The sequence below is a fragment of the Triticum urartu genome, chromosome 5, assembly GCF_003073215.2.
Source record: "Triticum urartu cultivar G1812 chromosome 5, Tu2.1, whole genome shotgun sequence".
Taxonomy (NCBI): Eukaryota; Viridiplantae; Streptophyta; class Magnoliopsida; order Poales; family Poaceae; genus Triticum; species Triticum urartu.
In genome coordinates this window covers 649,933,844-649,945,514 of record NC_053026.1, presented here as the reverse complement: position 1 = coordinate 649,945,514, position 11,671 = coordinate 649,933,844, and positions in this window count along the sequence as shown.

Below are 11,671 nucleotides of genomic sequence, written 5' to 3'. Positions count from 1 at the left end.
GGCCAGGACATGTTAAATAGTCCAATTTATTTTGCCTATCGCACTATTTGTATCGTTCCACTTTCATAGCAGCCTTTCTATAAACAATGCATAGCTTTTTGTCTATTTTTTTGCATTACCCTCTTTTTATATATATGTTTATTAATAACATGCTGCATCCGTACACTGTGGTACGGCAAAATACGCCAGGGGCTTCAGTACCCATCAATATGGCGTGAGAAGTCCGTCCACTTTCACAAGTGCGGCACCCCGAACTTATAGCACTATATGCATCGGCTCCGAATCATGATTTGGGTCAATAGTTGGGTTTGCCCGGCTCCTATGTTTTGGTGCCTTACGTTCCGCTATATCGGCTAAGGTAGCACTAGGAGAACCACTGCGATTGTGCCCCAGTTGAGCTGGGCCGAGCACCTCAGTGGAGAAAGCTAAAACTGACTGTCATGATGAGGCGAGAGACCGGTCGCTGTTCGAGAGGTTTTTCGAGTCCTTAAAGGCTTATGCCGCTTCGAGCGAGGAACCGGCTTTGTCCGGCCAAGGCGTGGATAGCGCCCCGAATTCGGTCTTCCGAATACTAGGGGCTTCGCCGAAATTTAAAATTATAGAGTTCTATGGCTAAGTGAGAGTGTTCAAGCATTATAGTCCGATTGCCTTGTTCGTTGTGCTGACCGCCTCCCTCGACGGACCCAATCATGGGAAAAAGAGCGCTCAGGTTTATCCCGAACACCCCAGCACTAGTGGCATGGGGGCAGAAGCCGACGACTGGCCATCTCTCAATTTTTTGATAAACGGCCGCACAGAAAGTAATATTTTAAATTCAAGCATTGGTTAGCGCATATGAACAAGTTTTCAGCACAGAGGATAACACGAGCGAGTTCATTCAAAAATTACATCCTTGGTACATTCATCCGCCACAAGGCGGGCACCAGCAAGAACATCCTTGTAATAGTTCTCGGGCTTGCGATGCTCCTTCCCCGGCCACCGATATCTTTTTCACCGCATCCAATTCCTGGAGGGCCTTCTGGGCTTCGGCCTTGGCAGATTTGGCAGTTTTAAGGGCCGCAGCAAGCTCGGACGCTCGCGTCTTCGAGTCGAGCTCCAAACTCGCATGTTTTTGCATGAGAACCTGAAGCTCTTGCCGCACCTCGCCGACCTGCGCCTCAAATTTCTCCCGCTCGGCGCGCTCCGTGGCCGCTTTCTTCTCGGCCTCAGACAGCGCCTGCTTGAGGGTCGCCACCTCAGTTGTGGCCCCTACAATAAGCAGTATACTCTTGTCATTTTTTGCAATTGCGCCTTCCTATAGGCATTTTTTCTACAAGGTATCTCTTACCTTCTTTCTCCTCGAGCTGCCGTTTGGCAAGGCCGAGCTCTTGCTCGGTCCGCTCGAGGCCCTGCTTCAGGGCACCCACCTTCGCAGTCAGTGCGGCGGTGGCCAGCAACGAAGCCTGCATACGTATATTGACTCCTTTTTAGTTAGACTCCTGCGATATTTAATAGATCCTCTATTCGGCTTTTCTTTCCGAACGCCAAACAGAGCATCAGGGGCTACTGTCTATACAGTAATATTTTTACATATTTTTACTTACCTCGAAGCCTGTTAGAAGGCTAGCACAAGCTTCAGTCAGTCCGCTTTTGGCGGACCGAACCTTCTGGATCACTGTACTCATGATAGCACGGTGCTCCTCGTCGATGGAGGCGCCCTTAAGCTCCTCCAGCAGATTTTCCGGCGCCTCCGGCTGGACGGAGGACGCCGGCTCAGTAGGCTTCCTCCTCTTGGCAGGAGTTCGCCTACCGCGGTCCGGAACCGTTGATGATTCCGGCGCAGTGTACGGCTTAAAGCCGGACTTGGAGCCCAGGGGGGTCTTGTCCCCTTCACTCCTGGAGTCCGGGAGGTCGCCTCGTGGCTCCTCCTGGACCACCTCCTCTCGCCCCGGAGCTTGTCGCGACGCCACTTTGACGTCATCCGCAGCACAGGGGGAAGCAGTAGGCGGAACTGAATTCACATCCGATGAATCCAGGGAGCCGCTCGATGATTCGTCGAGCCCGTCCTTGGGCAGACTGCATGATTATATCCGACATTAGGGAAAGATGTTCAATAAAAGGAATATCATGAGTTACTCTGGTATCCGAACACTTACGATCTCGCCGGACGCTTGGCCCTGTCCGACCACTCCTATTCGTCCTCGTCGGCGTCGGGGACGTAGTCCGGCGGAGGGGTTTTCCTCTTCTTGGACCCCTCGGCCTCCCCTACTGGGGCGGCCTTCCTCTTCTCTCCTCCCCCCGCTGGAGGGGGAGAGGTTTCTTCTTCCTCCTCCTCATCTTCATGGGAGGAGTGCGTCTTGGACTCGTCGGACGACGAGTCCGACACCACCATATGCCGGGAACTCTTTCGAGCCCCCGTGGCCTTCTTATTCTTAGCCTTCTTCTCCGGCACCACATAAGGTGCCGGAACCAGCAGCTTCTCTAGGAGAGTAGGGGCTGGGTCTTCGGGCAAGGGAGCCGGACAGTTAATCTGTCCGGACTTCTCCCGCCAATCCTGTCAAAGGTGAGGGAGTTTAGATCCCGCATAGAGTCAAACTATGAAAAAACTTAACATACTGTAAAAGATGGAAATATCTTACCTCACCAGCAGGACGCTGCGAGCTGAATCCGCGGTCTTCGGAGGCGGATGTGGGAGCCTCGGCGCCTTTGGTTAGCCCCCTCCAGACATCTTCGTACGTCGTGTCGAAGAGCCTGCTCAGAGTTCGGTGCCGCGCCAGGTTGAACTCCCACAAATTGAAGTCCCGTTCTTGACACGGAAGGATCCGGCGGACGAACATGACCTGGATTACGTTGACAAGCTTGAGCTGCTTGTTCACCAGGGACTGGATGCATTTTTGTAGTCCGGTCAACTCTTCTTCGTCGCCCCACGACAAGCTCGTCTCCTTCCAGGACGTGAGCCGTGCAGGGGGTCCGGATCGGAATTCAGGGGCTACGATCCACTTCGGATCACGTGGCTCGGTGATGTAAAACCACCCTGACAGCCACCCCTTCAAGGTCTCCACAAAGGAGCCCTCGAGCCATAGGACGTTGGCAATTTTGCCCGCCATGGCAAGTCTGCACTCCGCCTGGTTGCCGCGCACCACCTTTGGCTTGACGTTGAAGGTTTTGAGCCAGAGGCCGAAATGGGGGCGAATGCAGAGGAAAGCCTCGCACACGACGATAAACGCCGAGATATTGAGGACGAAGTTCGGGGCCAGATCGTGGAAATCTAGGCCATAGTAGAACATGAGCCCGCGGAAAAATGGGTGGAGAGGAAAACCTAGTCCGCGAAGGAAGTGGGGAAGAAATACTACCCTCTCATGGGGCCTTGGGGTGGGGAGAAGCTTCCCCTCCTCAGGAAGCCGGTGCGCGATGTCTTTGGACAAATATACGGCCTTCCTTAACCTTTTGACATGGCCCTCCGTGACGGAGGAGACCATCCACTTGCCTCCCGCTCCGGACATTGTTGGAGAGGGTTGAGGTAGGAAGTGCGGGCTTGGGCGCTGGAGCTCGGGTGCGCAGAAGATGGATAGGCAAAGGAGGAAGAAGACATAGGTAAAAAGGTGGATCCTTATCCCCTTATATGTGCGGATGCGACTATGCGTCCCCACCAGCCTAATAAAACTCGCTTGCCTCCCAAGCACCGTGATAAGTGGCGTGGTTGGGTTACCCACGTCCGTATTAACGAGAATCCTGTAAACAAAGGGGACACGATCTCTGCTTTGACAAGACGTGCCAAGGAAACCGCCTCGCAAAACACGCTGAGGTGGAGAAGTGAAAACGATTCGAATAAAGGCTTGGCCATAGTGTGATGTCACGCTGCGGAATACGTTAGTAGATTAGATTTGTGTTAATATTATTCTCTCTATGGCAATACGTGGAAGCTTATTTTGCAGAGCCAGACACTACTCTTGGTGTTTACAAACTTTTATGAAGAATTTGGAGGAGGAACCCGCCTTGCAATGCCGAAGACAATCTACGCGCCGGACTCGTCGTCATTGAAGCCTGGTTCAGGGGCTACTGAGGGAGTCCTGGATTAGAGGGTGTTCGGGTAGGCGGACTATGCCTTCAACCGAACTCCAGGACTATGAAGATACAAGATTGAAGACTCCGTCCTGTGTCCGGATGGGACTTTCCTTGGCGTGGAAGGCAAGCTTGGCGATGCGGATATTCAAGATCTCCTACCATTGTAACCGACTTTGTGTAACCCTAACCCTCTCCGGTGTCTATATAAACCGGAGGGTTTTAGTCCGTAGGACAACTTCATCATACAACAATCATACCATAGGCTAGCTTCTAGGGTTTAGCCTCCTTGATCTCGTGGTAGATCTACTCTTGTACTACCCATATCATCAATATTAACCAAGTAGGACGTAGGGTTTTACCTCCATCAAGAGGTCCCGAACCTGGGTAAAACATTGTGTCCCTTGTCTCGTGTTACCATCCGGCCTAGACGCACAGTTCGGGACCCCCTACCCGAGATCCGCCGGTTTTGACACCGACACCCCTCTTCCCTTCTCCTATCATTTCCTGTCAACTTCTTCCTTGCTCCTGGCATGGCAATATAGCCAGGTGCCATTGGCCTAGGGTTTTGAGATACTGGCCAGTTTTCTTCTCCTTCAACTGGTTGCAGACAATGCTCATAAATTTTGTTGAAAGTCTCAATGTGATAGCACTTGGCTACATAATCTTCTATTTTTCTTCCACTCTTATAGATGGCACTGATTGCATGGCAGCAGGGGAGGCCTGCTAGCTGAAAATAGCCACATGAGCATGTCCATTTCTCAAGATTCACTGTGTATCTCTTGCATCTGCCTTGCAAGTGTTTGACCTCAAATCCTTCCTTTCCATTCCAAAGTACCTCGAGAAACCGAGTTCTCTTAATGCTGACCTTCAGTTTCTTGAACACACCATGGCAAATTGTTCCATTCCATTTAGCACTTTTGCTTCTTTGCTCCTGAATTCTGACATAAACTTTATTCCTTATTTTCTCTTGTTGTGAAATGATAGGGTAGTACCTTGCTTCTAAAATGGTATTGTTGAATGATTCACATAGGTTATTGTCAACAGACTCACAGTTTGCTTCAACTGAAAAAATGATCTAGCCCAATGTTTTGGCTCTGTCCTCATGATGTCTTTTGCACCTTCAGGAGTTTTTTGAGCTAGCCTAGCCTTGTTATAGTTGAAATCCTCCCTGTTGCTAGACTTAGCAATTGCCCAAAACCTTTTCTACAACTCATGATCTCTATGCTTCTTTCTCCAATTGGCATATATATGCCTAGCACACATCCTATGCTCTGCCCTAGGCAAGTAATCTCTAATGCTGTTAAGCAATCCCTATAAGAGTCACAAAAATGGCAAGTTTAGTTGATGAGCAGGACAAAATGGTACCTACTAGGGCAAGTTATGTTCTTCGAGGATGGCAAGTTTAGTTGACGAGCACAACAAAATGGTACATACTAGGACAAATCATGGAAGTAATTATGCAACTAAATCATGTAATAAAATATACCTTTTGCTGGTCAGAAATGAAAACCCATACAACTCCTTGATCATTAATATCCAAGTCTTTTATCAGAAGCCCAATGAACCACTTCCAACTCTCGGTTGTTTCTTTTTCCACTACAGCCCATGCCACATGATACATTTGGTTATTCGCATCCCTCGCTATTGCAGCCAGTAGTTCACCTTGGCATGCTCCTTTGAAAAAGCATCCATCAAGCCCAATCACTTTCCTGCAACCAGCTTTAAACCCTTGCTTCAATGCATTTAAACATACATAGAATTGCTGAAAAACATTGTTTTCTTTATCTGTTGGATCCAAGCAAACAGCCACTGTACTGCCAGGGTTGCTCCTAAGCAACTCTAATTGGTAGTGCCACACAACAACTTCTCCATTACAATTTTTTTTGTAGCCTTGCACTTTGATGTTGACACATCAGCAAACATGTCTTTCAGCACATTTGCTTTAATGCTATCAATCTTCCACATTGAATTGGCCAATATGAAGTGCTCATATCTCTGTGCTATGACCTTTGCAGTAACTAGTATATTCTCTCTATTTTGTGCACACTGGTGGTCATCATCAAAGGTGATAATTTGAAACCTCGAGCATCTGGTGGTCTTTGCTGCATAGACAAGCCACGGACAACCAGGCCATCCACATTCAACCCTGACCCTGGTCCCCTCCGACTTCTTGAATCTCATGCTTCTTTTGGTAGTAAGACCATATCTTTTCATAGCCTTCACAAACTGGTTTTTGCTCCTGAAAACCATCCCCAAACTAAAATGTGGTATATCAGAATCTGGGTTAAACCTTGGGTATTTGCTCTTGCTTCTCACCATGTTCCCATCACTATCTTCATCATAACTGTAGTCTTCATCAGATGACTCAAATTCCATGTCCTCTACCACCTCCTCAACATTTGCAATGAAATCAATTGGTACTGCCCCTGTTGCATCTGATTGAACCCACTTCCTAGAGTCTTTCATTTTCTTTCTGAATTTCCTTGCATGCTTTCTCATCTCAACCACTTCTGACTCCTCTCCACTATCATCAGTGTGAGGCACATATTCATTGTCCTCTGAATCATCTGAATCTGAGTCTATTTTTGAATTTTCTGCTGCTCCTTGCTCATTTCCAGGTTCTGCTCCTTGAACTGTTATTTGCACAATTTCTGCTGCTCCTTTGTTTGACACAGGCTTTGCTGCTCCATGCACATTTTCTGCTACTTTAGTAGGCTGAGAATCATTTGGATTCAGCACTTGAGAACTCTGAGATGCTTGAGATGGACCTGCTGTTGCATTTCTTGCCTTTAAGGGGTTGCTAATTACTGAAGTGGTAACACCACTGTCATTAGGGACAAGAACCTGCTCAAGTAAAAGTTCTTCTGCACCTGCATTGCCAATGCCATCATGTTTTGTACCTGCATTGTCAATATCTTCATGTTCTGCAGTCATGACAAGAGGAACATCCTCTTCACTTGCATAATCCTGAATTTCATCTGCAAAATCAGAGCCACTTTCCTCTTCTCCTTTTGAATCTTCTTCCCCATTGTATTCCACATATATATCAGCTACTCCACCAACAGTAATATACTCTGACATTTTCAGGCAACCCTCATCATCATACAAAAACAGTAGACCATTAACCAATTCTCTGCCAGGCAAAAGGAAGTAAAACTTCATGCTTTCCTTCACTGCCATATGATCCGTAAGAAACCCCTTCACCTCCTGCAAGGACAACTTGTCCCTCTCAATCTCTGAGTAAGTCGTATCCCCCCCAACATAGTCCAGAAAGGGGCCAATTTGAACAAATTCCCCCCTATGTGAAATCTGACATTCAAAATCTCCGCTGGGTCCATGGATTCATCAAAAAACACCTACATTGCATCGATTTCAAATGATTAAAACACTAGACTGCAAGATTAGACAGCAAATCAACCGATTCAGAAACCTAAATTTGCCCTACTCCAGCCTCCAAAAACCCTAAACCTAACCGAGATATGAAAGAGGAGAGATACAACGACTAGACAGAGAAGAAGGACAGGGCATACCTTGCTCTTTGCCGCCGGAGTTGGAGTTGTCCTCAACCGCCGCCGCGATCATCAGGTACGCCACCGTCGCTGCTGTGCAGGGAGGAGCGCAGGCGTCGCGGGAGAGAAGGAAGAGGAAGGGGCAAACTAAAGAGGAAGGGGCACTGTGCGACTTGGTCCGGCTCCACCAACACAAATTTTTGACTCGTCGGGCCCACCTACAGGATGTGACTCACCGCGATCCCGGCCTTTCCCGAGCCACGTATGCATCCCCTCGTTTGGATACGCACTAAAGGTCAAAAACATCCGGGATTAGTGACGACAGGACACAGACTTCCGGGATTTGGAGGTCGGGGTTCGTTTTCGACGCATGCTACCCTCTCAGGGTTTAAAACAGACTTTACTCGTCCTTCTTTATTGTCTTTATAATTGCTTTATTTTTTATTTCCTTCATTGTTTTCTTTGCTTTACTTTCTTCTCTTCTCTTTTCCTTCTTTCTTCTCGCACAAGGTTTGCATGAGAAGTCCTGGGTCGCTTCATCCGTTGGCCTTGAAAATCAATTACATTCAACGATAACATACACCATTGCATGTCAAAATTTGGCTTTTCACGGGTCCATTTGTTAAATTTAAGTCATTAAATGCATTCTAAACATTTAATGAATATAATTTTTTTAAACTATAGTTACATAAAATAATTATCAGAAATGGGTTGAATACTATTGTTGGTAGGTCTTTACTCTAAGAGTGCGGCGAATCTGCACCCGGGCTCAGCTGCACCCCCGCTCACTGAAAAAATCAAAACAAATACAAAAGAAAAATTCAAAAAATTCCAATTTTTTTGTGTGATAGATAATTAGATGCGTGAGGTTCGCTGAAAAATTCAACTTGTTTGGACATTTGAGCAAGTCTGTGCAAAAAAGACAAAATCAGGGTCTGTAAAAAAGTTTACTGTTCACGAACTGTTTTGATCCGATTTGTCTTTTTTGCCGAAACCTACTCAGATATACAAATAAATTGAAATTTGGAGCGGACCTCACGCATCAAATTATCTAGCACACAAAAAAATTGGAAGTTTTTGAATGTTTCTAGTATTTTTTGTGAATTTTTTGCTGACCGGGAGCAGCTGAGCCCGGGCTCCAGGATGAATTATCGTTACTCTAAGCCTTATACAACAAAAGAAAAAAGAGTGTTAAACTTCATGGGCCGAAACTTGAGCACCAACATGAGCTTAGTTGTTATTTAATTCTGAAAAATCCAAACACAGCAATAAACACATGAACTTGACATGGTGTCATGTATGACCCCTAGAGGCAGTTGTAAAATTTTGAGAATATTTTGTAAAAGTTGTTACGTAGACTGCTTAGAAACCGACCCATCTCCGAGCAAGAATTTAGGTTTAAAAAAAGAAACGGGCCAGGTTTGGCGATGAAACACTGTTGCTTCATACATTGGCATTGAAAATGTTTCTACACTCGATATACATCATTACATGTAACATGTTAAATTTTGCATTTTCCCGGGTTCGTTTTCTAGATTTAAGTTATTAAGTGCATCCGCTTGGTATATTTAAGTCATTAAGTGTGTTTCTATGTATTTAAGATATATAATTCAGATTTGAACTGCACATACATTAAATAATAATAAAATTTGGTTGAAAACTATTATTATTGTCGAGGGAAAAAATAAAAATTTCAACCAATTTTTTGTTATAATTTAATGTATGTATTTAATCTATGTTTAGCCCTTATACCACAAAAGACAAGGAGTGTCGAACAGCAAGAGGCCATGACTCATCAACATTGAGCTTAGTGCTTATTTAACTCTAAAAAATTCAAAGGAAGCGAGAAAAAAAATGAAACTTGGCATGATGTCATGTTACAAACCCTTGAGTTTGTGATAAAAAATTGAGAAGTTGTCACGTAGATAATATAAAATCAATTCCGATAATTAGGAAAACTCCAAAAAACAACTTAGATGTAGTATATTACTTGTAAAATGTATTGAGGTATATAAGATAGATTACATTTTTTTTACAGATCATATAAAAAGTGTTGAGTATATGTGTTGTGCATATTTGTGTATTGGGCCCATCTCCTACTTGCTTTGTATAGTTAAGGTCATGGCCCACCTTTGTACATCATATATACATGCCTTTGCACCTGAGCAATCTCGGAAATATGCCCTAGAGGCAATAATAAAATGGTTATTATTAAATTTCCTTGTTCATGATAATTGTCTATTGTTCATGCTATAATTGTATTAACCGGAAACCCTAATACATGTGTGAATACGTAGACCACAACATGACCGTAGTGAGCCTCTAGTTGACTGGCTCGTTGATCAATAGATGGTTATGGTTTCCTGGCCATGGACATTGAATGTCGTTGATAACTGGATCACATCATTAGGAGAATGATGTGATGGACAAGACGCAATCCTAAGCATAGCACAAGATCGCGTAGTTCATTTGCTAGAGATTTTCTAATGTCAAGTATTATTTCCTTAGACCATGAGATTGTGCAACTCCCGGATACCGTAGGAATGCTTTGGGTGTATCAAACGTCACAACTTACTGGGTGGCTATAAAGGTGCACTACAGGTATCTCCGAAAGTATCTGTTGGGTTGACATGAATCAAGGCTTGGATTTGTCACTCCGTATGACAGAGAGGTATCTCTGGGCCCACTTGGTAATGCATCATCATAATGAGCTCAATGTGACTAAGGAGTTAGCCATGGGATCATGCATTACGGAATGAGTAAAGAGACTTGCCGGTAACGAGACTGAACAAGGTATAGGGATACCGACGATCGAATTTTTGGCAAGTAACATACCCATGGACAAAGGGAATTGTATACGGGATTGATTGAATCCCCGACATCGTGGTTCATCCGATGAGATCATCGTGGAACATGTGGGAGCCAATATGGGTATCCAGATCCCACTATTGGTTATTGGCCGGAGATGCATATCGATCATGTCTGCATGGTTCTTGAACCCGCAGGGTCTACACACTTAAGGTTCGGTGACGCTAGAGTTGTAATGGGAATTGTATGTGGTTACCGAAAGTTGTTAGGAGTCTTGGATAAGATCCTGGACGTCACGAGGAGTTCCGGAATGGTCCGAAGGTAAATATTTATATATGGGAAGTCCTATTTTGGCCACCGGAAAATGTTCGGGATTTTTTGGTAATGTACCGGAAGGTTCTAGAAGGTTCCGGAGTGGGGCCCACCTGCATGGGGGGACCCACATGAACGTGGGTAGTGGGGGCAAGGCCCCACACCCCTGGTGAAGGCGCACCAAGATCCCCCCTTAGAAGGAATAAGATCATATCCCGAAGGGATAAGATCAAGATCCCTAAAAAGGGGGATAACAATCGGCGGGGAAGGGAAATGATGGGATTTCTTTCCTCCCACCTTTGCCAACGCCCGAATGGACTTGGAGGACAAGAAAGCAGCCCCCTCCAGCCCTATATATAGTGGGGAGGTGCGTGGGAGCTGCACTCCTGCCCCTGGCGCAACCCTCCCCCTCCTACTCCTCCTCCTCCTCCGTAGTGCTTAGCGAAGCTCTGCCGGAGAACCACAAGCTCCACCACCACGCCGTCGTGCTGCCGGAGTTCTCCCTCAACTTCTCCTCTCCCCTTGCTGGATGAAGAAGGAGGAGATGGCCCCGGGCTATACATGTGTTGAATGCGAAGGCACCATCCGTTTGGCGGTTGGATCGGATTTCCCCCGATTTGAATCGCCGCGAGTACGACTCCATCAACCACGTTCTTGTAACGCTTCCGCTTAGTGATCTTCAAGGGTCTGAAGATGCACTCCCTCTCTCTCGTTGTTAGCTTCTCCTAGATTGATCTTTGTGACAGGTAGGAAAGTTTTTGAATTATTACTATGTTCCCCAACAGTGGCATCATGAGCTAGGTCTATGCGTAGATTCTATGCATGAGTAGAACACAAGTAGTTTTGGGTGATGATTTGTTCAATTTGCTTACCGTTACTAGTCTTATCTTGATTCGGCGGCATTGTGGGGTGAAGCGGTCTGGACCGACCTTACACATACGCTTACGTGAGACAGGTTCCACCGACTGGCATGCACTTGCTACATAAGGTGGCTAGCG